A 27,129-nucleotide genomic window follows, 5' to 3' on the forward strand; every position below is an offset into this window, starting at 1 on the left:
GTGGGAGAGAGCAGGCAGAAGTTGGTCTGGACATCCCTAAAGGGAAACTGAGCCTAGGGAGGATAGCTCAGGCTCTGGTGCGCCTGTGGAGGACGGGAGCCAGGGGCAGGGCCTGGAGAGGCTAGTCACTGATGGGAAAGAGCCAAGGATGGGAGCTGGCGAGCTCCTGAAGCTTTAGGCAGAAGGGCTTCTAAGACGGGATGGGGGAGCTCAGACTGAAAGGGAAAGTCTAGTTGGCCAAAGCAGAAGGGATGGGGGAGAGGGGCGGAAGAGAAGAGAGAAGATCCCAGCCACACTTGTTTAATCTGACTCAGTTGTTCCTTGGTACCTCGGTGCATTCACTGCCCTGCATGGACCATCCCTCTTTGCCAGCTAATGGGACGGTTACCGCAAACAGGAAGGCAGGGCAGCTGAGCTCTGGGGCTGGAGAGGAAGGGAGCAGCCGCTGCTGCTAATAGCCTCTAGGAGGATATCAGCTTTTCTCCCACTCTGAGGCAGCAGAGGAAGCCGGAAGCCTCTAGCTGGTGGCAGCAAGCTAGGCCGGTCCACCATGGTGGCAAAGTGGTAAAGGTGTATATTTTGCAAAGAGAAAGAGCCAGATGAGGCCTCTGAGGCAGAGATGTGGGGTTTCTCAGGGACTGTCCTTTCTTTCTCCATTTGCCTTTCCCTGGCGTGAGAGTGTGAGAGTGTGTGAGTGTGAGTGTGTGAGTATGTGTGAGAGTGTGTGTGTGTGTGAGAGTGAGTGTGAATGTGTGAGGTGTGTGAGTGTGTGTGTGTGAGTGTATGTGAGTATGTGTGAGAGTGAGTGTGTGAGAGTGAGTGTGAATGTGTGAGTGTGTGAGGTGTGTGAGTGTGTGAGTATGTGTGAGAGAGTGTGTGTGAGTGTGAGTGTGAATGTGTGAGGTGTGTGAGTGAGTGTGTGTGAGTGTGAGTGTGTGAGTATGTGTGAGAGTGTGTGAGTGAGTGTGTGAGAGTGAGTGTGAATGTGTGAGGTGTGTGAGTGAGTGTGTGAGTGAGTGTGAGGTGTGTGAGGTGTGTGAGAGAGTGTGAGTGTGAGTGTGTGAGTATGTGTGTGAGTGAGTGTGTGAGAGTGAGTGTGAATGTGTGAGGTGTGTGAGTGTGTGTGAGTGTGAGTGTGTGAGTATGTGTGAGTGTGTGAGTATGTGTGAGAGTGTGTGAGTGAGTGTGTGAGAGTGAGTGTGAATGTGTGAGGTGTGTGAGTGTGTGTGTGTGTGAGTATGTGTGAGTGTGTGAGTATGTGTGAGAGTGTGTGTGAGTGTGTGAGTGTGTGTGTGAGTGAGTGTGAATGTGTGAGTGTGTGAGGTGTGTGAGTATGTGTGAGAGAGTGTGTGTGAGTGTGTGAGAGTGAGTGTGAATGTGAGGTGTGTGAGTGAGTGTGTGTGAGTGTGAGTGTGTGAGTATGTGTGAGAGTGTGTGAGTGAGTGTGTGAGAGTGAGTGTGAATGTGTGAGGTGTGTGAGTGAGTGTGTGAGTGTGAGGTGTGTGAGAGAGTGTGAGTGTGTGAGTGAGTGTGTGAGAGTGAGTGTGAATGTGTGAGATGTGTGAGTGTGTGTGAGTGTGAGTGTGTGAGTATGTGTGAGTGTGTGAGTATGTGTGAGAGTGTGTGAGTGAGTGTGTGAGTATGTGTGAGAGTGTGTGAGTGAGTGTGTGAGTGTGTGTGTGTGAGTGAGTGTGTGAGAGTGTATGTGTGAGTGTGAGATGTGTGAGTGTGAGATGTATGAGGTGTGAGTGTGAGTGTGAGTGTGAGATGTGTGAGGTATGAGTGTGAGAGTGTGAGTGTGAGAGTGTGTGATCACATGAGGCTATGCTGGGAGCTGCCCGGGGTCTTAGGCAGTAATGACTAGATATCTCAAGGCAAAGGGCAGCTGTGTTCTCCACTGCAGCCTCTGAATGCCTCTGGATCCTTTGCAGCCATGGGACACTGGCACATGGAGAACCCAGGACCCTGGTGAGCAGAGGCCAGAGCATTCTGGCAGGGAGAAGGGGTGGAGCTGTCATCTAGAAAGAAGAACCCCTTTGGGGCCGGGGTGGGAGATTGCTGTGGGGAAGGCTGGGAGAGGATGGCTCTGGTCTGGGGTGCCCTGCCATCTTGGCATCATTCCCTGAAGTCTCTTAAGTACTTTATCACCCCTTTTATTGCTCATCTGCCAAACCAGCCCACAGGTTCTGTTACACACACACACACACACACACACACACACACACACACACACACACACGTTTCCCTCAGCTTGTTCTCGGTTTCTCCCTGATATTTTCCTGAAGCTCCTCTACTTCCCCCATTCCCCAAGGACCTCCAGGGATGGAAGGGAGGAGAACCAGGGAGTGGGAAGGAGGAAAGAAGGGAGGGAATGGAGAAAGAGAAGAGTGAAGAAAGGAAGGAGGGATATCATTTCAGAAGGGAATAAAAGAACCAAAGAAGGGAGAAGTGGAAGGAAATGCAGGAAGAAAGAAAGAGAAAATGGTGGGAATGAGAGGAGAAGAATGAATGAGAAAGGAGAAAGAAAGGGAGAGAACGAGAACAGGAAGGGGGAAATGGAAGGAGTGAAGGAAGGAATAAAGCAGGGAAGGAAAAGGGAGTGAGAAAAGGAAGGAGAAAGGAGAGAAGGTAGAAAGAAGAGGAGACAAGAAAGAGGAGCAGGCAAAGAGCTGGTGTGTGTGTGTGCACATACGGTTCTCAGCACCACAAAGAGGGCAGCAGAGGGGCGCCTCTGGTTGGAGGCCCAGATCTCGGCTCCTGCCCTGGGACAGCCTTCCCGGCTCCTCCACCCCCCTCTCACTGGCCCAGCCAAGCACAGAGCAGACAAATAAACCACCGCCTCACCGGAGACAGCTTTATCTTGTTCATCGGAAGTCTGCCAGCCCAATTTATGATTGAACATAAGATCCCCAAACCTGAATTTATGCGATGTCGTATAACGAGAGGTCAATGAGATTAAAAGTGCGCTTGTGAGGGAGCTCTGAGCTCTGCAGCCTGGCCTTCCTGGGAGACAACTGCCTCCAGAAACCTGGCCCATCACAGCCAGCAGCAGGGGGGCCTAGAGCTGGGCGGGGCCCCAAGGCCAGGGATGCTGGAGCAGAGCCTTCTTTCTCCTTCCTCTCGTGGCCCCTAATTCCCTCCCACAGTCCTGGGATCTCCTTCCCACTTTGCTGGGCCTGGGAAGCCTTCTTGGGTCCAGGCAGGACTGGGAAGAAGCCCTGGAGAGGTCTCTGGCAGGGGATTGAAGGATGCTGGAGCTTGGCCAAGCAGCACCAGGGAGAGCTCCCAGGTCTTCCGGCCAGTCAGTCAGGGGAGTATGGGTGGGGCCTTCAGATGAGGTCCAGACACCCAAATGGCCCATTAGACAAATAAGGACACTAGAGCTCAGGGAAGGAAGCAGGACTTGTCCAAGGTCACACAGCAAATGGCCAAGTCAGGACCAGAACTCAGGCCTCCCTGGAGAAAGAACTCCAGTCCCTTCCCCTCTCCACCTTCTCTTCTAGGGCAGAACTGATGGATTAGTGGACTGGAAGACTTTAGGTTCAAATTCTGCTCCTGACACTGCTGTGTGACTCTGGGCAAGTCACTTAATCTCTCTCAGCCTCAGTTTGCTCATCTGTAAAATGAGAAGGCTGATCTTGATCACCTCTAAGACCTGAATCTAGAAGAGGAGGCTTCTTTGGGGGATCCCCCAAGGTAGGGGCTGCTTCTATTCCTCCTGTCTCCCACAGCCTGCCTAGTACAGCAAAAGAGCTGGATATGTGGGAAGGGAAAGATTTGCTGAGGAATAATCACTGGTTAGAAGCCTTTTCCCCACCCTCCAGGGCATACCTGTTCTCTCATTAGCCCCTAGGATAGGAGGGTCTTGGGGGGAGACCAATGGACTAGGCCTATCAGGTTCAGTCCTAGGTTTACAGAACTAGATCTAGAAGGAGCTTAAAAGCCATCTAGTCCAACCCCCTCCTTTTACAAAGGAAAAAGTGAGGCTGAGGAAGATTAAGGGACTTGGCCAAGGCCACATGGGTAGTGTCAGAGGTGCTCTTCCCACTCAATCCCGTTGCCCAGATGCCTTGGGTCTTTGTGGGGGTGGGGGGTGGAGTGCAGAGCCAGAGGGAAGCTTGCTTGACTCCATAACCCCCTTTTGGAGTATCTGCCTGTGAGGCACCGCTTGCGTTTCCTGAGTAGGGAAGATGTCAGGGATGTGCTAAATAAACCCTGTCCTGACCATCACATCTCACCTGCTTCCCAGACCTCAGCAGCCAGCCAATAGGACAGCCCAGACCCAAAAGCTGTCTTCCTGCCCTTTCCTGTGCCCATCCCAAGGCCTTGATCATCTCTAGCTAGCCTCTCCCCCCACCCCATCTAGTCCAGGGGCTGGTCTTCCTCCACAGACAGTGACTGGGGCCAGAAATGTGGCCAGACTCTGGGATCAGCCATCTTGGAGCTTTTTGTCTGCCCAGACCAGGCCAGATCATTTAGTGGACGGATAAATCCAGGAAGACCCGTTTGAGCTCGGCTTCTGTTTCTGGCATCAGTCTCCTCAGCTGTAAAATGATGGGGGCGCTGGGTTCAAGGACCCTTGTCCAGCTCTAAAATGTATGGTCCTCTCTGGACAATCCAGCTGTGGACAGGCCAGGACTTGTCCAACATTCCACCAGGAAAGAGCCTTGGAGGCCCAGTTCTTTTCCATCTGAGGATTTGCACCCAGCACCTTTGGCTGCAGGGCCAATACTGTTTCCACCGCACCACCTTGTCCGAGGAAAGGGGAGGGGGCCACCCCAAGCTCCACGGTGGGGGGCTAGGACCAGAAACTGGGTGACTGGTTTCACTAGGGTGGGGTGGGGAGAGGTCTCTGCCTACTAGCCCTCCGAGGTGCCCCGGGGCGCCCCGGCTTCCTCTGCTCAGTTGGCTGCTGGGCTCCCCGCCAGCCTCACTGCTCCCGGAGCCAGAGATGGACGGGCTTGGGAATTTATGCCCAGCAATCCAATAAGAAGTCTCGGCAGCCCGATCTGATTACGAGCCCCTCACTCCCTGGCCGTGAAAAATTCGTGCAATAACCCAGGCCTGCCTTCCCGAGCTGGGCGGAGCCCTGCGCCTCCCCCCCCCCCCCCCGCGTCCCTTCCCCTCCCCCGTCTTCCCCCCTTCCCTTCCTCCTCTTGCCAGCGGCGGGGTGAGCGGGGCCCGAACATAACTTATTAGCGCCTTATCGCTGTGCTCGCCACCGCCTCCGCTCCCGCTGCCAAGGATCTCCGAGCAGCCGCCGCCCCCGCCCCCGCCCCGCTCTTGCCGCAGAGAAATTTAGGGGGCGGGGGATCGGGCTTTAATTAGCGGCCCCCTGGAGCGCGGGGCTAACGACCTCGCTCCCTGACAGCGGGGGAGAGCCGGAGCCCCCCTCCCGGTCTCCGCCCACCCAGCCGGCAGCCAGCCACTGACAGCCAAGCCCCGAGGGCAGGCATGGAAACAGGATGCTGGCTCCCCACAGGCTTCAACTGCCTGCCTGGCCTGGGGGGGCTCGTGCGTGCTCCGGCTCCGGCTGTGTGGCGGGGAGGGGGCAGGGCTGGGAGCTTGTGGCCGTTGTGTGCTCACGTGCCCAGCGCCTACCCGCTGGGGCTGAGTGTACCCAGGCGCGCCCCTTTGCCCCTTTCCATACCTTGTGTGTGTACCTTCCGGGTGAGTGTGTGCCGTGCCTGGTGTGTACCCCGGCTGTGTGTGTGTGTGTGTGTGAGTGTGAGTGCGCACCCTCTTCGGGAGGGTGAATGTAGGCATCCGCCGCTTGGGGGGCTGCTGTGGGCCGGACTCTCACCCTGGGGCCGGGTGGGAGAAAGAGGTCACTCCCTGCCCCTGCCTAGGTGAGCCTCAAGTTGCCCTAACAGGGTGATGGAGCATTCACAAGGCTGGGGGGCGGGGAGGCGCCCCTGGGAGCCGGAGGTTTGACACCTGCCTGGGTGGGCAAGGGAGGGCACAATTCTCGCAGCCCCAGACTGGCGAGCACCCTGGCTGTCAGCGGCTGCTCCGGCCCAAGTGGTGATTAAGGTAATTGCAGTAATTACGGTAATTGCTCCTCCCTCCCCCACAGCTCAGCCGCCCCAGGCTGGGGGTGGGGGAGGGACGGCTAGGTGGGAGCGACTCCGGGAGGCCCGGGAAGAATGGGCCAGCCAATTGGCATGCGGGGCCTGATGTTGACACGTCTGTTTCACATCAAGTGCGTTCCATGACCCAGAGGGCTGACTCGGAGCCAGGAGCAATGGGCCGCCCGGCCGGTCTGGCCCCTCCACGGGGATGGGGGAGGGGAAGGGAAGGAGCAGGGAGTGGGGAGACCGGGGCTTCCCGGTCTGGGGCCTCGGCCCGGCACACCCACAGAGAGCCCGCCTCGCAGTGTGGAGGGGAGGCGCCCCCCCTCCACGTTCTCCCTGCCCCAGCCCCAAACTCCAGGCTCCCCAAGTCCAACGCTGAGCTCATCCCTCACCCCGACCTGCCCCTCCTCCAGATTTCCCCAAGTGAGTCTTTAGCACCAGACCTCAGTCCGACGCCACCCCTACCCCGCCCCCCAGACACACGCGCGCGCGCGCACACACACACACACACACACACACACACTCACACACGCCGGCCAACCATTCATCATCCTGGGGCTGGGGAGGGTGGGCCAGCCGGGCTCTGCACAGCTGTTCGGCCCCCGGCGTTTCTGTCCCGGGACGCTGGGGGGAGGGAGGAAAGGAGGGACAGCTTCTCTGGGCTGTGCGGGGAGGGGGGCGGAGGCACGGAGGCATCGCCGGGGCCGGACGTGGAGATTGGGGGGGGGGGGCGACATTGCAGGGAGGAGGGAGACTTAGCGGGGATGGGGGATCCGGGCAGGAAGGGGGATATCCCTGGCGGAGGGGTCTGGGATGGGGAAGGGGATGTTACCCGGCGGAGGGAGCATTGATTGCGGTTTGGAGGTGGCTCTGGGATGGGGGCAGGCTTGTCCCGGAAAGAGCCGAGTCTGTGGGCGGTAAGGTCGGCCCGGAGCCCGCGGTTTGCGGGCTGGCGGCCCCGCACCCGAAGCGGGGGCGCCCGGGAGCCGCCAGCGGACAGGTTTCAATTATCGCAGCTGCTGCGGCTCCCCACACCCTCTAGGCCAGTTGCCCAGCGCCCACGCCCCGCGAACCCAAAGGAGCCGCTATGGGGGGAGGCTCAAGTCTGGATCCCTCTCTCTTTCTGGAGAGAGCAGCGTATATGTGCTGTCTGTGCCGGATCTGGGAGTCCAGAAGGCTTGGGTTCGAATTCCAGCTCAGACACCTACTAGTAGGGTTCCCCCTTAACAAGTCCCCTCCCCATTCTCTGAGCTTGAAGTGGCTCACCTGAAAATTGGAGCTAAAACCAGCCCCTGGAAACCTGGAGTTGGATCCTGACCTTCACAGAGACTGGCCGTGAGACCCTGGATAAGTCACTTAAGTCTTTATGCCCCAGGTGGCATTCTGCTTAGGTGGAGGGAGGCTTCCTACTGGGAGATCCCCACCCGGAGAAAACAAGAGCTAGCTCTTGCCTTTCCCAAAGATTTCTTTGTGAGGTTCAAAGGACACAGTGTATGCTGAGTGTTACTTGATTGCCCATCATTATTGTTATTGTTATTATATGGGTTTGGATCTGTGTTTCCCTTGGCATAGGTAAAAGACTAAAGAAACTCACCCTACCTTTGCAGATTTCCGGCTCTGCAACTTAATAGCCTTAGGGAGTTGCTCAGGCCTTTGAGAAGAGAAGGGACTTACCCAGGGTCATACAGTCAGAAGGTTGGGGGAGGAAGATTCTCTTGATGCTAGATGTCTCTTGGGAGACTGGCTGTCCAGTTGCTATGACGAGAGAATGGAAGAAGGGAGATTAGTAGGAAGAAAGGGGAACTGATATCCCTTAGAGGGAGGGAGATCTTGAGGCTGGCCTCTTCTGTACCACTCCCAACTTCCTTTTCTGCAGCACTTAATGGTGGTGTCCCAGCTTGTGAGTGAGGCACTCAGGATGTTTAGAAGAGAAAGAGACAGAGGTCTGGGAAGGAGCCCCTCCCGGCCCCACAGTGGCACCCCCATTCCACCCACACAGCCAGGACCAGATCTAGGACCTTCAGGTAAAGTCCAGAGCTGGGAGCACCCCCAAGTCAAGGTTCTGATACCTCATGGGCTTGCAGGACCTCCTGTATCTAGAGGGGCTGCTCCTGCCTAAACCTTAGGAGTGGAAAGTTGAATTGTCCTGGGGGGACCCCAGGGAGTCCCCTGAGGGGACTATACCCAGGTGGTCACCAAGGTCCTTTGCTGCCACCCTGATCTCTGGCTGGGGATTAGCCTGGGTGAAGGGAGTAGAGAACCAGGACTTTAGTTAGTGAACCACAAAGCCCACCAGGCTGAAGTTTACAGTCAGAGGGAGCCAGCTCCTTTTCAGGACCTGGATGATTGTTTTAAACTACATCAAGAGGCAGATGGGTGGCTCAGTGGATAGAGATCCAGGCCTGAAGACAGGAGGTCCTGGGTTCTAATCTGGATTCAGATACTTCCTAGCTGTGTGACCTTGGGCAAGTCACTTAACTCCAGTTGCCCAGCCCTTACCATTCTTCTGCCTTGGAACCAATACTTTGGAGCAATTCTAAGACAGAAAGGGAGGGATGCAGGTGGGCATCCTTTAATAACTGCCAATATTAGTATAGACCTTTCAAAGGGACAAGATATCTTACACGGCAACTCACCTGATCCAAACAAGCCCATGAGGTATCATTACAACAGAGGATTTCTATTTTACAGATGGAGAAAATGAGGCTAGGTTGAAGTGAGCTGGCCCAGGCTCACACAACTAGTAAGAAATAGAAGGGAGGGGGCAGCTGGGTGGCTCAGTGGATTGAGAGCCAGGCCTAGAGAAGGGAGGTCCTGGGTTCAAATCTGGCCTCAGACACTTCCCAGCTGTGTGACCCTGGTCAAGTCACTTGACCCCATTGCCTAGCCCTGACCACTCTTCTGCCTTGGAGCCAATACATAGTATTGATTCCAAGATAGAAGGTGAGGGTTAAAAAAAAAAGAAAGAAATAGAAGGGAAATTTGACCTCAGGTCTTCCTGAACCAACATCATCTATTATACCACACTGCCTCTTTAGAAAGCAGCAATATTATAGGACTGCTCAGGGGTCATCCACTCCAACTTCCCATTTTACAGATAAGGAAATTGAGGTCCAAGATGGTAAAGGGACTTGCCCTAGGTTATAAGTAATCAGAAATAGAGGTAGGGGGCAACTAGGTGGCATAGTAGATACAATGCTAGGCCTGGAGTCAGAAGACCTGAGTTCCAATTGGACCTCAGAACAAGCTTTTGTGACCCTGAGCAAGTCACTTCAACCAGTTTGCCTCACCGTCCTCTCCTGTCAAATGAGTTGGAGAAAAAAAATGGCAAACCACTCCAGGATTGCTGCCAAGAAAACCCCAAATGGGTCGTGAAGAGTTAAGACATGGCAGAAAAACAACTAAAACACCAAATGGAGGCAGGATTCAAACCCAAGCCCTCTGACTCAATCCAGCATTCCTTCCATGGACCAGACTCCCTTTCCTCTGTGAGATGTTTCTATAAATCAAATTTCTATATATCAAATTCTATTTTCTCACCGACTTGCGTTATCAGATCAGAGCTATGTTTCCCTGGAGAAGGAGAGAGGATAGTCTTCCAAAGGTAATAAAATCCATTTAAAGAATGAAAGTCTTTTAAAATATCACGTTTAAAGGAAAGAGGAGACAGGTTGGAATAGCAGATGAAGGTGTTGGAGTCAGGAAGATGTGATTCAGGCCCCATCTGGGGCTTTCTTGACAAAGATACAAAGAATGATTTGCTATTTTCTTTTCCAGCCCATTTTATAGATGGGGAAACTGAGGCAGAGTTCAGTGACTCTCAGACATAATCTCGCCGCCCTTCGTCTTGTGACTAATGAACAGCCTCCAATTTGGAGCCTTTGGAGCCTGGCCCTGGACGTGGATTCTGAAGGGGGCCTGACAGGACTAACCGAGTGGGTGTTTCCCCCCACTCTGGTCCTGGACCTTGCGAGAAGGTGAAAGAGAGCGCCCAGGTGAGCCGAGACCCAGGCTGGGGGCTCAGAGCCTTGATTGCTGGCCATTCACAGTCCAAGGGAGCAGGTGTGGTTCATCCTTCTTGGGAATTGGTTTGGAAAAGGGCAGGGAGGCTACCCAGAAATGCTTCACTGGTTTTAAACTTCATGAGTCAATTATTCTTGTGTCCTGTAGCATCCAGGCTTAATGGACTGGCAAGTATTTCCATTATAAGCCCAAGTCCTCAAGTGTTTATTACTTAGCTATAAAACCTGGCCTGAGTTGACCCTGGGCATGGGTTCAGCTCAGCACAAAGCATAAGGACCCTGGGTCTAGCACAACCAGCAAGGTGATAGCAGGAGCTTCCTCCTGGGTGGCCCGGGGGCACCCTACCCTTCACAGGCTAGACAAGTCAGGAAGGAGCTGTGGCCCAGAGGAAAACTCTACTATCCCACCCTCCCAAAGGGAAGTCCCACGTAACCATTTTCTACTTTCCGCAAATCGTTTCTCCTTCAACTCTGCTTATTTAGTCCCAACTAAATTCAGGGCTGTCACATCGTTCAGTGGATAGAACATCAAGGCTGGAATGAGAATGATGTGGGTTCAAATGTGGCCTCAGATACTTCTCAGCTGTGTGACCCTGGATAAGTCATTTAACCCCCATTGCCTAGCCCTTACCTCTCTTCTGCCTTGGAACTAATATTTAGCACCGATTCTAAGACAGAAGGTAAGGATTAAAAAAAAAAAAAGAATTGGGTACCAAGAGATAGCTTATCAAAGTAAACCTCAAAAGAGGAATTATAAACTCTTAACAACTATATGGTTTATTGCTCCAAATTACTAATGATGAGAGACATTTGAGGTTTTATTTCACACAGAGTTAGTTGGCAAAGATGGCAATGAAAGGAATAGTCAATGTTGGTGGGTTTGGGGAAAGATGGACACCTTATCGGCCAAGCTGTGAATTCTTTGTCACAGCTATTCTCGAAAGCAATCTGGAATTATGGAAAGAAAGTGATTAAAATGTCCACACTCTGACCTCGAGATTCCACTGTTAGGCGTGTATCCCGAGGAAGTCACTGATAAAAAGAAAGCCCTCATATCTGTCATATATTCACAGCATTTAAAAAAAGAAAAGAAAAAAGAAAAAGAAGGAAAAAAAGAAGAAGAAAAAATATTCACAGCCACATGTTTTTATGGTAGCATAGAATTAGACCTGATAACTCATCCGCTGGGGTTGGCCAAACAAATTGTAATGAGGGAATATTGCTGTCCAGTGAGAAACAATGACCATCAGGAAGACTTCTTCAAGCTAACACAGAGTGAAGTGAACAGAACTAGGAATGACAATGACCGATGTCCGTGTACATGGAATGGAAACGATGCTATGAAATTGAAGTGACAAAACCGGACTCTAGAGAAGAGCTGGGAGAAGGCTCTATCTGGACTTCCTTGCAGAGATGAGAGACTGGACGTGGAAGACTGCATCCAACCTCAGACTTTGCTCATGTGTTGATTGATTTGGCTGAATTTTCCCCTCTCCTTCATTTTTATTCTTTATTCTAAGGGGAGACTCTTTGGGATGGGAAAGGGAAGGGATTTCCTGGGAAATATAACTGGGAAGGGAAGGGGAAGGGATATGCCAGGAAATGCAAACAACCTGATAAAATTTTATTTTAAAAAATGAGGGAGCTTGTGCTATGTTGACCTCTCAGTTTTGCCTTGAATGAATGCTATGAATAAAGCTGGGGTTGGGGGGGGGGTCTATGTTGACTGTTACTTGATCTCAATTGGGCTCTCACTGCAGCAAGGCAATCCTTTTACACCTCCCTAATTGATTCACTATCTCACTCTTCTAAACATTTTCATTCCTCCTCTAATCTCCCAAGGCTTCCTCCATCCCCAACTGAGAACCTTGCCCCATATTTTACTGATAAAATTGAAGTCATTTCCTGAGAGCTGGGAACCAGGATACATCTGAGTTCAAATATCGCCATGGATACTTCCTAGCTATGTGACCCTGGGCAAATCATTTAACCTCTATTTGCCTCAGCTTCCTTATTTATAAATTGAGATAATAATTCCTAACTCCCAGATCAAACGAGATAATACTTATAAAGCACTAAGCCCAGTGCTGAACTCAAAGTGCTATATAAATGTTAGCTATTTTATTATAATCATTGTCATTCCCCAATCATTCTGTATTTCTCTTCTTTTTCATGGCTAACCTCCTTGAGAAGTCTGTCTACACTGGTGTCTTCACTTCCTTTCCTCTCATTCTTTTCTCCATTCTCTAGGATGGCTCTTGACCTTATCATTCTACTGAAACCACTTTTCTCAAAGCTACCAACCAGTGATCACTCTTTTTTTCTTTTTAACCCTTACCTTCTGTCTTAGAATCAATACTGTGTTTTGGTTCTAAAGCAGAAGAGTGGTAAGGGCTAGGCAATGGGAGTTAAGTGACTTGCCCAGGGTCACACAGCTAGAAAGTATCTAACCAGTGGATAGGTTATTTTCTTCTTTTAAACCCTTACCTTCCATCTTAGAATTGATACTATATACTGGTTACAAGACAGAAGAGTGGTAAGGGCTAGGCAATGGGGGTTGTGACTTGTCCAGGGTCACACAGCTAAGAAATTTCTGAGGATAGATTTGAATCCAGGACCTCCTGTCTCTGGGCCTGACTCTCCATCCACTGAGCCACCCAGCTGCCCCCCTATAGTAGACATCCTAAACTCAACCTGTCCCAAACTGAATTCAGCATCTATTTCCCTCTTAACGTGATTACCTCAAGGGTACCATCCTCCTCCCAGCCACCAAGGCTCCTCTGGGCTCCTCAGGCCCATCTACCTCCAAAGCCTCTTGATCTCACTAGAGGGTGTCTTGATTGCTGCAGCAGTGCTGGGAACAGGGCTCTGCCCCCCTCCAGGCCACCCTCCATTCAGCCACCAATGGGATTTTCTAATCCATAGACCCCATTGGGTCCTATTAACTGATGCTCAAATGGGCTTTGAAAGCCATTCCTAACTTGGCTCCTTGCCTTTCCAGGTGGCTCAGACCTATATGCCTAACATAGGGGTGTCCCAGGAGGCCCAGCCCCTCTGGTGGGAGGGCATGGCGCCACCTAGTGGCCCAGGGCAGACTAGCACCTTCTCAGGGCCACTTTGGGTGGCCACCTGTCCCCCAGCTCTCACCTGTGACTCCAAGGAGCTTTAGCAAGCACAGCAGCCACAGCCTGGTAAAATCATCTAATTGGGGGCTAAATCAGTTTGAGGGTAACCGACGGGCCTCCAACCTGTCGGGGAGTTAGGGGAAGCATGGGAAGGCCTCCCTCCCCAGTAAATGGATGGATAAGAACAGGCAGGAAGGCAGCTGAAGCAGGCACTGGGGAGCGCCCAAATCTTGGTGTGTCCCAGCTCATCACCAATTATCTTGACTTTTGTCTTGCCATCAGATTCTTTTTAAACCCTCACATTCCACCTTAGAATCATTACTATGCATTGATTCTAAAGCAGAAAGGTGGCAAGGGCTAGGCAATGGGGGTTAAATGACTTGCCCAGGGTCACACAGCTGGGAAGTATCTGAATCCACATTTGAACCCAGGACCTCCCATCTCTAGGCTTGACTCTCTATCCACTGAGTTACCCAGCTGTTTCTTTCTGCTGGATTTTGATGACTCTGGAAGAGAGAGTGAGGCTGATGACTCCACAACTCTGCCTTGCTTAAATCCAATTTAGGAGTGAGTCAAAAGATATCACCAGTGATGTCATCTAGGTCCTTTTCAAGTACGAAGGACAACTATATCTCATAGAGCATTCTGGGATCCAGTGACACTGGCCTCCTTGCTGTTCCTTGAACAAGATATTTGGACTCCCAATTCTGTTTCCATGCCTGGAATTCTTTCTCTGCTCCTCTCCTCCAGACTTTCCTGGAGGCTCAGCCAAAATCCTCCCTTCTACAGGAAGCCTTTCTTAATTCTAGCGCATCCCTTCTGTCCATTACCTTCAGTTTATCTTGTCTCTATCCTGTTTGTCTGAGTTGTGGACCGTCTCCTGTCTCCTCCGTTAGAGTGGAAGCTCCTTGAGGGCAGGGCCTGGGTTTTTGCCTCTTTTGTATTCTTAATATTTAGTAAAGTGCTCAGTCATGCCCCAAACTCTCTGACCCTGTTTGGGGTTTTCTTTGCATGACGCTTGGAGTGGTTTGCCATTTCCTTCTCTAGCTCATTTGACAGATAAGGAAACTAAGGCAAATAGGGTTCAGTGACTTGCCCAAGGCCACATAGCTAAGATACTTAGAGTGGTTTGCCATTGATTTCCTCAAATCATTCCACAGATGAGGAAACAGGCTAACAGGGTGAAGTGACTTGCCCAGGGTCACACTGCAAAGATACTGGAGAGGTTTGCCATTTCCTTCTCCAGCTCATTTGACAGAGGAGGAAACTAAGACAAACAGAGTCAAGTGACTGGTCCAGGGCTTCACAGCTAAGATACTGGAGAGGTTTGCCATTTCCTTCTCCAGCTCATTTGACAGAGGAGGAAACTAAGACACAGAGTCAAGTGACTGGTCCAGGGCTTCACAGCTAAGATACTGGAGAGGTTTGCCATTTCCTTCTCCAGCTCATTTGACAGAGGAGGAAACTAAGACACAGAGTCAAGTGACTGGTCCAGGGCTTCACAGCTAAGATACTGGAGAGGTTTGCCATTTCCTTCTCCAGCTCATTTGACAGAGGAGGAAACTGAGACAGTCAAGTGACTTCCCTAGGGTTACACAGCTGCTAAATGTCTGAGGCCAGATTTGAACTCTAGAAGATGAGTCTTCTTGACTTGGCGCCCCACACTATGCACCATGGTGCCATCTAGCTGCCCACTTGGGGCATAGTAGGTGCTTCATTAAGGCTCGTTGACTGATTGCCTGCTTTAAGAACTGTTTGTCTAATGAATGAATGTAATAAGAACTTTCTCTACGTCAGCCTCAACTAGGGCCATCCCACCTCAGCCCAGGGACCTCCAGTGACGAGGACCTCCCTCCCTCCCGAGGACGCCCATTCCACTTTGGGACAGTGCTTGGGAAGTTCACCCTTGTCTAAAGAGATGTTGGGAAGCATCCAGTGGCCCAGTTCTGTCCCAGCCAGCCAGAGTTTCCATGACCCCTTTAAGCAATTCAAGTGACTGTGTAAAGATCTAGGTCATGGGGATGGAGAGCCGGATGCAGGGAGGACGGGGTGGAAGGGAGGGCAAAGGCAATCTGTAATCCTGTCTGAGACACTCAGGACCCTCCATTGAGGGGGAATGGCCTTCCCACAGGAAGGGCTGAGAATGCCACTGTATAGAATCCTCCCCTTCTCTCCTCCTTCCTCCTTTCTTCCCCTGCCCACGTGGGCAGCTCTCCCTTCCCCCGCAGAAAGAGCCCGGGCCTGGTGCCCCCCAGGCCCCTGCCCATTCCTCTCGGGCCCTACCAGAAGTCTGCTCTTTCCGTTTTCGGCCACATGCTCCCCCCTCGCAGGAGAGTTGCTGGCCAGTTGGCTCAGCGCGGGGAGACCAGGAAGGGGAAGGCTGGAAAAATCGCCTGTCTAAGCTCTCCTTCACTGGCACTCGCTTCTCGGGGGGCCCCAGGTTTGGGGCCCCCCACCCCCCATTATGGCCTTCTCCCCGCCTGGAGCCAGCGTGCCCCCAAGAACTGAGGAGGACAGCAGGCAGGGGCTGGCAGGGATGCTCCCCTCGGAGGCCCTGCCGGGCTCTAAATCTCTGCTCCCAGGAGGGCAGCGCTTCCAGCAGCAGCAGGAGGGTCCCAGCCTCTTGCTCCAGTGAGGTCAGACTAAGTGGGAGCTGGCGACACCCAGACTCCTAGACTTCAGGCAGTCTGCCAGGACTGGGGCAGATGGAGGGCCTCCTGGGACAGGCTGGGAGGAGGCTTGCCTAAGCCTCACACGGAGGGAGAGCAGACTGGGGCATTTGCTGAACTGTGGGTGCCCCCACCCCCAAACTGGGTGCTGCGCCATGTGTGTGCTATTGAGCGTGTGATTCTGGGTCTCAAAAGGATTTCAAGTCTCTGTTCCAAAAAACAGGAGGGATCCCCCCAAAGAGATGTCCCCCTCCCCCCTCTGCCCCTCCATCAAGGGCGTGGCCACGTAGTTGGAAGCAGACCTTGTTCCCTTTGCAGTGTACCCCCATACTCAATAGGAGAGACAGACCCGAGTTCAAATCCCACTTCTTAACATTTCGTATCCGCATGACTTCTCTGGGGAAGCCACTTCCCCGCTCCTCATCCATAAAACGAGGCAGTTGGATTGGGGGGTCCCTGAGCTCCCTTTCACCACTCCGTCTGGCATTCTCTTATTTTCTTCCAAAGCCCGGGAGGGGAGCAGCGCCTCATCCCACCCACCTACCCCAGGGCTGATCTGGGGCTCAGCCAATGCTTATGAAGCCCCTAGACAGCAATGATTCTTGCCCCACAGGGTGATGCTGACACGCACAGTGGTGTCAAGTCCTCTGGAAAAGTCAGTTTTGATTAGAACTGAGAGACCGCCTACCTTGAAACCACCAGGCTGTGTGACCCTGGTCTAGTCACTTCAGGAGTCTCAGGGCACCCACTCTACAGTGGCAGGAAGGGGGCTAACTTGTGCTGGTGAAGGGGGTTTCCTCCTCTGGGAGCGCCCCTTGCCACGAGTCTGTGTGCCTCCCTGACCTCTCCTCACCTCACTGATCCTTTGGCCGTCTCCATTGGGCCCCCACTCTAGTCTTGGATCTGCTAGCCCAGGTAAGCTTCTGCCTTATTGTGCTGGGCTTCAGGCCTCCATGATGCTTCCCAGCTGTCTCCTCACCATGGGGATACCCTCCTGCCCCTTCCCTTCTTCCCTCACTGTACACTTTCTAGCACCCCCTTCTGCGTTGTGTTCCGCCATTAGAAGCTATCCTATTTGCTTCTATTTAGATCCTCAGCCTTTAATTTAGCACAGGATCTGACACACAGTAGGTGCTTAATAAATGCCTGTTTTCCCCCTTCCTCCATCTAGTTGAGTCATTTCTTTCAGTCCTGTCTGATTCTTTGTGACTCCACTTGGGGTTTTCTTGACAAAGATCCTGGACTTGTTTGCCATTTCCTTATCCAGCTCATTTGACAGATGAGGACACGGAGGTAAACAGGGGCAAGTGACTTGCCCAGGGTCACACAGCTGGTAAGCGCCTGAGACTAGATTTGAACTCATGAAGAGGAGTCTTCCTGATTCCAAACCCAGTGCTCTAGCCGCTGTGCCCGCTAGCTGCCCCATCTATTCTCCATGTAGCTTCCTGTCAACCCTAGCTAGACATCCTATGTGTCTGTGTAGCCATCGCTTGCTTCTGGCCATCTCTGAGCAGTCTCTGGAGCCAAGTCTCTCCCAGGATGGATGGAGAGGTAAAGGAGAGGCTTCCCCAGGGGATGCTCCCCTTAGGAGAGGCCGGACCTCTGGGGACGAGTGTGAGGGTGATCCTCGCTGATGAGGACCAGCATCCACATTGGAAAGAAATGCAGGCAGGCGCAGGCTGGGAGGGGACCTGAGGACCATCGGGGAGGATGAGGAAGAGGGACAGACAAAGCCGAGAGGACCACAGGGCAAAGGGGGCAGGAGAAATCGTGGGAGTGGAGCAGCAGCCTCCTCTTGGAGAGGACCCTTCTGTCCCTGCTCTCTGTGCCTGCCAGCCCTCTTTTAAGGGCCAAAAGTCCAGGCTGAAGCTCTAACTTCTTTTTTAAACCCTTACCTTCTATTCATGATTCAATACTAAGTATTGGTTCCACCACAGAAGAGGCAGTTGGAGTTAAGTGACTCACCCAGGGTCACATAGCTAGGTTCCCCTTGGTTTTTTTTAAACCTTTACTTTCTGTCTTAGTAACAATGCTAAAACAGAAAGGTAAGGACTAGGTAAATGGGATTAAGTGACTTGCCCACAGTCATATAGCTAAGAAGCATCGAGGCCAAATTTGAACCCAGACCTCCCATTTCCAGGCCTGGCCATCTAGCTGCCCCAGATGTTACCTTCTTTAACTAAAAGGGTTCAACTGGGCGATACAAATCTTAGAGATTTTTTTCCCCAGGTGGAGTTAATTCAGAGGCAAGCAACCAGAAGATTTAAGGCCTTTTCTTCTTTGTAAAACTCATACCATCTACCTTAGTATCAATTCTAAGACAGAAGAGTGGCAACAGCTAGGCACTCCAGGTTAGGTGACTTGCTCAGGATCATACAGCTAGGAAGTATCTGAGGCCAGATTTGAACCCAGGTACCTCCTGACTCCAGGTTTGGAGCTCACTCTACTACGCTACCTAGCTGCCTGTACTTGAGACCCTTTCAAAGAAGGCATGTGATGGGGCAGCTAGGTAGCTCAGTAGAGTGAGAGCCAGGCCTAGAGACCTGGGTTCTCGAGGAGATCCTGAGTTCAAATTGGACCTCAGATATTTCTTAGCATTTGACCCTGGGCGAGTCACTTCCCCTCCACTTGCCTCAGGAAGGAGTGTTAAAGGAGGATGAGGAAGAGAAGAGAGAATGAGGCAAGTTGAAGAGGGATGGAAGAGGGTGATTATAGGTAAAAGGATGAAGGAGAAGGATGGAGAATGAGGATAAACAAAGAAGGAGGATGGGGCAGGAGGTTGAGGGGAGAAGGAGAGAAGAGAAAAGGGAAGAGGAGAAAAGGAGAGAAGGGAGAGATGGGCCAGCATAGGAGAGGGGAAGGGACTGACAGGAGAAGGGAGATGGTAGCTAAAGGTGAAGAAGGGAGAGGGAAAGGAGGAGAGAGGCAGACAGACAGAGACAGAGTCCCCTGCCTTTGCAATCTCCTGTACTTTCTGTGCCTGAGGAGGGGGAGAAAAAGGAGGAATTCCAGAGGGGACCTTGTTATCAGGGCTTAGCCGGAGGGTACCGTTGGTGGAGGAGGAGGTGGTATGGCATGCAGAGAGGCAGTCCTGATGACGCCACAGAAGGGCCAAAAGTCCAAGGGCAGGCAGTGGACTGGGCGCCAGGCTGGCTGCAAGAGACGAAGCTTCTGTGTCCCTGGTCCTGGCTGAGAGGGGGACCTACTTGATCCCTGGACCCCAGAGTTCAGTGATAAGAGGGAGATCTGGGGCTGGAGATGAAGCCGTGCCCACACCCACAGGGCACTGCCCGCCCATGAGCCTCCTGTGGCTCTCGTCAGCCTCCGGGTCAGTCATCCCATGCCTACCCCATCTCCCCCTACACAGTCTTGGCCCTGAGGAAACCAGCTCGGAAATGGAAAGTGACGGGCCAGGCCAGGGGCTCTAATTGGAAAAACACGTATATGTGCGTGGGTCATGAGGCTGAGAGGAGACAGGGCCAGGCCCTGGGGAGACCCCCCAGACAAGCCCCCCCAACTCTCAGCCTGTCTGCTCTCCTCTCCCCTGCAGTGCCCACCCTCCCCCTTGCCTGCTGGAGAAAGGCCTGTCACTTTGGTGTTTCTGTAAATAAACCACAGCCTCTGCCCTTTGGGGGAAGGAAATTCAATCTCTGCACACCACGGGCAGAGCCGGGAAGGTTTTTGGATTTGGCATCTCCCTTTATGGCTCATGAGCTGAGTGGTCTGGGTGAGTGGTCTGGCCAAAGCTGGACTTGAGGGAATCAGCTGCCTTCTTCCCAACACACTTCCCCCAATACACCCCTGGCACATTAGATGAAGGCCTGGCCAGGGAGGAAGGGGTCTGGATGAGAATCCTGCCTCAGACTGCTTCCCTGTGTAGGTAAATCATAGTCTCAAAGGGACACAGAGATAGCCTACACCAACCCCCTTGTTTTATAGGTGGGGACTCAAGACTCAGAGAGATGAAACGGTTTGCTCTAAATTATGCAGGTACAAAGTGTCAAAGGTAGGATTTGAACTGAGATCCCCTAACTCCAAAGCATGCACTCTCTACTACAGCAGACTGCCCTTTCCTTTCCTTTTATTTTTATTTTTTAAAAATTACCTTTCACCTTAGAATCAATACAGAGTAGTATCAGCCAGGCAGTGGGGCATTCAGTGACTTACCCATGATCATACAGCTAGGAAGTGTTTCAAGCTAGATTTGAACTCAGGACCTCCATCTCTAGACCAGGCTCTCAATCCACTGAGCCACTCAGCTGCCCCACTGTCCATGGCTTTTAAAATGTTTTACTGATCCTTCTTACAGTGGCCATCACTTGCCAATGACCCACTCAGGCACAATGGAATAAGAAGTGTCATTAAGAAAAAGAAACAAACAGCAGTCCATTGACAAAGCTGGCTCGCCTGTCTACTCTGTCCCCTCTCCAGAGAAGAGATGCATTCTCACCCCCTGGGCTTTGGAAGCCTATTGTCACTGCGTGTATCCATCATGCTCCTCGTGGCCACATAGAGCCAATGTGCTCCAAATAACCATACACAGAATGGAAGCTCCTTTCCAGAAGGGACTGTTTCTTCTCATCCTCCTACGCCCAGTCAACTAGTACAGTGATGGGTATACCGCAGGGCTCAATAAAAGCATGTTGTAGTTTGGCCCCAAAGAAGAGCTATGAGAAGCCACTTCCCCCATCTTTTTTAAAAACCTTACCTTAATGGGGCCAGCTGGGTAGCTCAGTGGATTGAGAGCCAGGCCTAGAGATGGGACGTCCTGGGTTCCAATCTGGCCTCAGACACTTCCCCGATGTGTGACCCTGGGCAAGTCACTTGACCCCCATTGCCTAGCCCTTACGCTCTTCTGCCTTGGAACCAATATGCAGTTACCTTCCAAGATGGAAGGTAAGGTTTAAAAAAAAAACAACTCAAGACAGAAGCATAGCAAGAGCTAGGCAATGGGGGTTAAGTGACTTGTCCAGGGTCATACAGCTAGGAAGTATCTAATGTCAAATTTGAAACCAGGATCTCTTGACTCCAGACTTAGCTGACTCTCTCTCTCTCTCTCTCTCTCTCTCTCTCTCTCTCTCTCTCTCTCTCAGGACTAAGGGACTGTGGATATTAAACACTGTCTATAATGTCAGATATTTCCAATTGGTTGGTTAGGTTGACTAAACTTTTTAAATTCTATTTAAAAAGACGAAGCACTTGTTCTCAGTGTTTGGTCCAGAGGCCTCAGAGGGTCTGTGAGGTCAAAACTACTCCTATAATAATACTAAGATGGTTTAATTTTTAACATGGCAAATGTTGATAGATATAACTCACACAAACAAACTCTCTTAGGGTGGTTCCTCAGTAATTTTTAGGAGCATAAAGGGGTTGCAGGGAAGGGGGGGTGTTCACAAGTATTGCACATTTCCCAGACTTTTTCAGTGTATTGATTGAATGTGCTGTAAACAAATCACAAAGGACTTTGCTCCTCTCTCTCTCCTTCTCTCCCTCCCTCCCTTCTTCTCTCTCTCTCTTCCTTCCTTTCTTCCTTTCCCTTTCTCTTCTTTCTCTCTTTCTCTCTTTCTTTCTCTCTTTCTTGCTCATTCTTTCTCTTTCTCTCTTTCTTTTCTTTCTCTCTCTCTTTCTTTCTTTCTTTCTTTCTTTCTTTCTTTCTTCCTTCCTTCCTTCCTTCCTTCCTTCCTTCCTTTCTTTCTTTCTTTCTTTCTTTCTTTCTTTCTTTCTTTCTTTCTTTCTTTCTTTCTTTCTTTCTCTTTCTTTCTTTCTTTCTTTCTTTCTTTCTTTCTTTCTTTCTTTCTTTCTTTCTTTCTTTCTTTCTTTCTTTCTTTCTTTCTTTCTTTCTTTCTTTCTTTCTTTCTTTCTTTCTTTCTCTTTGTAAAAAATACTGTAGTATTTGTTAAGGAGATGGCTTTCTAGGAGAGGAGAGAGAGGAATGTTTGGGGAAACCATGGTGACCACTCCAGAAATTCATCTTCCTGAAAGATAAATCAACTCTAAAACACTTGGCTTCTCAGTACCTCTTGCCCCCGGGGCCCTCTCTCCCTTTGATTGGAGAGGGAGAGGGTGGACCTTGGAGAGCTCCTTTCTAGTTCTTCATTTAAGACCATGGCAGATATCTCATTATTTCCCACTTGGCTGAAAGACTTCCTCCTCTCTGTTAAGTTTCTTTTTATGCCTCGTGTCCCCCATTAAACTATGAGCTCATTGAAGGCAGGGGCTGTCTTTTGCTTTTCTTTGCACAGTACTGGAACATAGTAGGTGCTTAATAAATATTTGTAACAATAAATAAATTGTGACTAAACCGAAATGCATCAGTAAAATTAAAAAACAAAAAACAAAACCCCTTACTTTCTACCTTAGAATCAATTCTGTGTATTTGTTCCAAGGCAAAAGAGTGGTAAAGGCTGGTCAGTTGGGGTTATATGACTTGCCCAGGGTCACACAGCTGGGAAGTGTCTGAGGCCAGATTTTAAACTAGGACCTCCTTTCTCTAGGCCTGGCTCTCCATCCACTTAGCTACCCAGCTGCCTCCCCAAAAACATATTATTTTTAAAAAAGAACCTAAAGAGATCCAGAGACAAAAAAAAAACCCATGAGACCTGCTGCTGTAAGAGATTGATTTCTGAGTAGGAGAGAGGAGATACATTAAAAATATGGGTGATATAAAATATAAATTATAAACCCATTCATTTGAAACATTTTTCATGGTTGTTGAATTGGATTTTAGGGCTGTACTGACAGCATTCGTCCTGGTTCTCCTTTGTTTACTCTGCATCTGTTCATGTATGTCTTCCTAAGGGTCTCTGAATTCTGTTTATTTGCCGATTCTTTTGCAGTGAGTCCACAAGCATCACAGTGTGCCAGGCAGTGCTAAATGCTGAGAATACAAAGAATGATCAGAAAGAGAACCTGCCCTCCGATGGGCAGGAGAGAAAGTGAATAACTTCCTACAAACAAGATATACACAGGGCAGACAGAAGGTGAGGATGCAGCAGGGGACAGTGAAAGGCTTCTTCCAGAGGTGGGATCTGAGTTGAGTCTTGAAAGAAGCCATGAAAGGCAGGAAGTAGATGGAGTATATTACTACCATGTTGTTCTTTTTTAATTTTTTTTTTAACCCTTACCTTCTGCCTTAGAATCAATACCGTGTACTGGTTCTAAGGCAGAAGAGTGGTAAGAGCTAGGCAATGGGGGTTAAGTGACTTGCCCAGGGTCACCCAGCCAGGAAGTGTCTGAGGCCAGATTTGAACCCAGGACCTCCCATCTCTAGGCCTGGCTCTAAATCCACTGAGCCTCCCAGCTGCTTCCTACCATGTTGTTCTTGAGTCATGTGATCCCATTTGAGGTCTTCTTGGCAAAGATGTTGGAATGGTTTGCCATTTTCTTTCTCTAGTTCGTTTTCCAGATGAGGAAACTAAGGCAAACAGAATAAAATGACTTGCCCAGGTTCACATGGACAGGAAGGTCTGAGTCACCTAGCTGCTAGATATTCATCCTGTTATAATCTAATACTGTTATTTATTCAGCCATTCCCTTTCAATGGACACCCATTTTGTTTCCATTTCCCCCCTTATCTACCACAAAGAATACGGCACATTTTTGTATATGTGGTACTTTTTCCTACAACCTTGCTCTTCTGGAACTATCCCTTCTTTGGGTTTTCAGTTTACCCATCTGTAAAGTGGGTCAATGGGAAGTGGGTTGAGACAGTCTCTCATTCCATCATGCTATGCACGGTATTGTATGCAGTCTTGACTTCTGTGGCGGTTCTTTGCGGGCCTGGGCAGTGCACTGTCCCTCAATGGGTCCTGGCCCCAAATGAATTCCTACTCCCTTTATAACGATGTGCCCCAGATGAGAACACGTGGGGGAAGGCCGGCTATGCAGTTCAGCCTGGGCAGAGGCTTCAGTTGTGAATAGATCTCCTTGTTCCCGAATGGAAAGAGGGGGAAGGGGGAGCGCTGATGTCGGGCCCAAAAATAAACAGTGGCCCTGAGAACATCCTGAACTCTCTGGGCTTCCCAGGGGAGGGCCTAAGCTAGGACCTGGCCCCCAGAAGCCCCAGCTCTGAGCCCTGTGCGTAGGGTGAGGGCAGGGGGGTAAAGCGGGGAGATGTTTCTCTGGGTGGGGGAGAGGAAGGGCCAAGGAATGGACTTGGGGGAGCTATCTGGGCTTGGACAGCTCTTTCATGCCATTAATATGGAAAAGATAGAGATGCAAGCTAGCTCTAGGAACAATTGAGATCCATTCAGAACTGTTGCTGAGACCGGAAGCCCTAGGTTCAAATCTGACCTCAGACATTTCTTAGCTGTGTGACCCTGAGCAAGTCACTTCCCTTATTGCTCTTTTGTCTTAGAACCAATACACAGTAAGGGGAGGGGGGGAGAGGAGACAGACAGACAGACAGAAGAGACAGACAGACAAACAGAGAGAAGAGACAGAGAGAGAAGAAAGAGAGAGAGAGAGAGAGAGACAGAGAGAGAGAGACAGAGACAGAGACAGAGACAGAGACAGAGAGAGAGAGAGAGAGAGAGAGACAGAGAGAGAGAGACAGAGACAGAGAGAGAGAGAGAGAGAGAGAAGCAGAAGGTCCAGGAGAAAACAAAGGACTAACCACCCTAGCTAAACCACCTCTGGAGACTGGATTCAGCTCTGTGGGCTACATTTATGAAGAGCACTGCTGAGCCTGAGGGTGTCTGGAGCAAGGACAGGGTGGGGTCATTTCAATTCAAGAATAATAATAGCTAAGATGTATATGGTATCTCTGCTAAGTGCTGTATCCATCTTATCTCACTGATCCTCACAACAACCCTAGGAGGTGGGTGCTGTGATTATCCCCATTTTACAGATGAGGAAACAGAAGCAAATGGAAGTGAAGTGACTTGCCCAGGGACACACATAAATGTCTGAGGTCAGATTTGAACTCAGGTCTTCCTGATTCTAGACCCAGTGCTCTATCTACTGTAACAGCAGTTGCCCATTTACCAAGTACTTAAGTAACCAAAGTGCCAGTATTGTGATAGGTATGGTATACAGCTAGGAGGCGTGGTGGATAGAGTGCCAGGATTGGAGTCAAGAAAACTCATCTTTCTGAGTTCAAAACCAGCCTCAGGCACTCAGTAGCTGTGTGACCCTGGACAAGTCACTTTACCTAGCTGGCCAAAGTTTTTCTCATCTGGAAAATGAGCTGGAGAAAGAAATGAGAAACCACTTTAGTATCCTGGATCAGAAGACTCCAAATGGGTTCACGGCTGAGAAATGACTGAATACAAATGAACTAGTCTGTGTCCCTCTGCAGGGGACGAGATACAAATAAAAGATAAATATGGGGTGATCTGCACAGTTCAGGAAATCACGAGATGGCTTGAGCTGAGCCTTCCAGGGATCCAGAGATTCCACAAGGTGAAGGTCATTGTAGGCACGGGGCAGCCAGCATATGGTCAATAGCAATCAGGACACTCTGGTGGGCACGTAGGAGAGGAATGTGTAGTATGCCTGGAAAAGTAGAGTGTGAAAGCCTTTAATTGTTTTTTGTAACCTGGAGGAACTAGGGAGATTTTTGAGCAAGGGGATACCATGGCCAGATTTGGGCAGTTAAATGTCAGTCCTGGAGTCAGGAAGACCTGAGTTCAAATCCAGCCTCAGACACCCTTAATTAATCTCTGTCTCCCTCAGTTTCCTCATCTGTAAAACAGGGCTAATAATAGGACCCACCTCCTAGGGTAGTTGGGAGAACCAAATGAGATACATTTGTTTGTTTGTTTTTCATTTTATTTACTTTAAAATATTCTTCTGTGGTTGCATGATTCATGTTGTCTCCCTCCCTTCTTCCCTTCCCATTCCCAGAGCTGACAAGCAATTCCACGGGGTTATTTGTGTAGTGATACCCATTTCCATATTATAAATGAGACACCTTTGATTACCACTTAGCCAGTGCCTGGTACATAGTAGGTGATCCATAAGTGCTCATTTCCTCCCTCCCTATTTTTGCTTCCGTAGCTGGGTAGAGCAGGGGGAAGAGGAAATATGGGGAGGCCAACTAGGAGGCTCATTGGATCAGCCAGGTGAGGCCTGAATTCATGTAGGCAGAGCACTTTGGAAGTCATAAAGCACTTTGGAAGGCTTCAAGTGTCCTATAAATGTCAGCCACTATTATTAAAAGGGTCACACGGTTTTGAACAACAGCCAGCGGGTCACACCCAGTTAAGGCATCTGGCACCATTAGAACCGGAAGATTTCCCACTGAGGTCACTGCTTCCCTAACCCAGACAAGTCTTCCAGGCCCGAGTCCTTCTGGGGAGGGAGAGGCACTTTGGTTTCTACCATACATAATTCATCCACAGAGCCATCATTACTGTGCCTGCAGGAGCTGAACTCAATTACTGCCCAAGGAAGTTCACATTTTTGGACTATTGGGAAGAAATGGCTTATTCTGAGGAGGTCTCGAAATCTGCCTTAGTAGAGCAGCTAAGTGGCTCAGTGGATTAAGAGCCAGGCTTGGAGACAGAAGGTCCTGGCCTCAAATCTGGCCTCAGCTACTTCCTAGCTGTGTGTGACCCTGGGCAAGTCACAACCCCAACTGCCTAGCCTTTACTGTTCTGATTCTTAGTATTGATGAAAGAAAGAAAGAAAGAAAGAAAGAAAGAAAGAAAGAAAGAAAGAAAGAAAGAAAGAAAGAAAGAAAGAAAGAAAGAAAGAAAGAAAGAAAGAAAGAAAGAAAGAAAGAAAGAAAGAAAGAAAGAAAGAAAGAAAGAAAGAAAGAAAGAGAAAGAAAGAGAGAAAGAGAGAGAGAGGAAGGAAGGAGGAAGAAAGAAGAGGAAGAAAAGGAAGAAAAGAGAAGAAAGGAAGGAAGAAGAGGAAGAGGGAATGAAAGAGAGAAAGGAAGGAAGGAAGATGTAAAGGAAGGAAGGGGGAAGAAAGAAGAGGAAGAAAAAAGAAGGAAGGAAGGAGGAAGAAAGAAGAGGAAGAAAGAAAGAAAGAAAGAAAGAAAGAAAGAAAGAAAGAAAGAAAGAAAGAAAGAAAGAAAGAAAGAAAGAAAGAAAGAAAGAAAGAAAGAAAGAAAGAAAGAAAGAAAGAAAGAAAGAAAGAAAGAAAGAAAGAAAGGGAAGGAAGGGAAGGAAGAAAGAGGAAAAAGAAAGAGAAGGAAGGAGGAAGAAAGAAAAGGAATAAAAGGAAGAAAGGAAGGAAGAAGAGGAAGAGAGAAAGAAAGAGGAATGAAAGAGAGAGAAAGGAAGGAAGG

At 50.1% G+C, this 27,129-nt stretch overlaps 1 long non-coding RNA gene across 2 annotated transcripts; it reads left to right on the forward strand.

Moving 5' to 3' along the window:
- The first annotated feature begins 5,565 nt into the window (after positions 1–5,565).
- LOC103096855 (uncharacterized) lies at positions 5,566–11,731 on the forward strand. Of its 2 annotated transcripts, none has more exons than XR_008911598.1 (3): positions 5,566–5,670; positions 9,852–10,069; positions 11,170–11,731. It is a non-coding gene; the product is annotated as an uncharacterized LOC103096855 (long non-coding RNA). The 2 variants fall into 2 exon arrangements; XR_466554.3 differs by lacking the exon at positions 5,566–5,670 and adding an exon at positions 6,894–8,098.
- The last annotated feature ends 15,398 nt before the right edge of the window (positions 11,732–27,129 follow it).

The sequence above is a fragment of the Monodelphis domestica genome, chromosome 4 (assembly GCF_027887165.1).
Source record: "Monodelphis domestica isolate mMonDom1 chromosome 4, mMonDom1.pri, whole genome shotgun sequence".
NCBI classification, from domain to species: Eukaryota; Metazoa; Chordata; class Mammalia; order Didelphimorphia; family Didelphidae; genus Monodelphis; species Monodelphis domestica.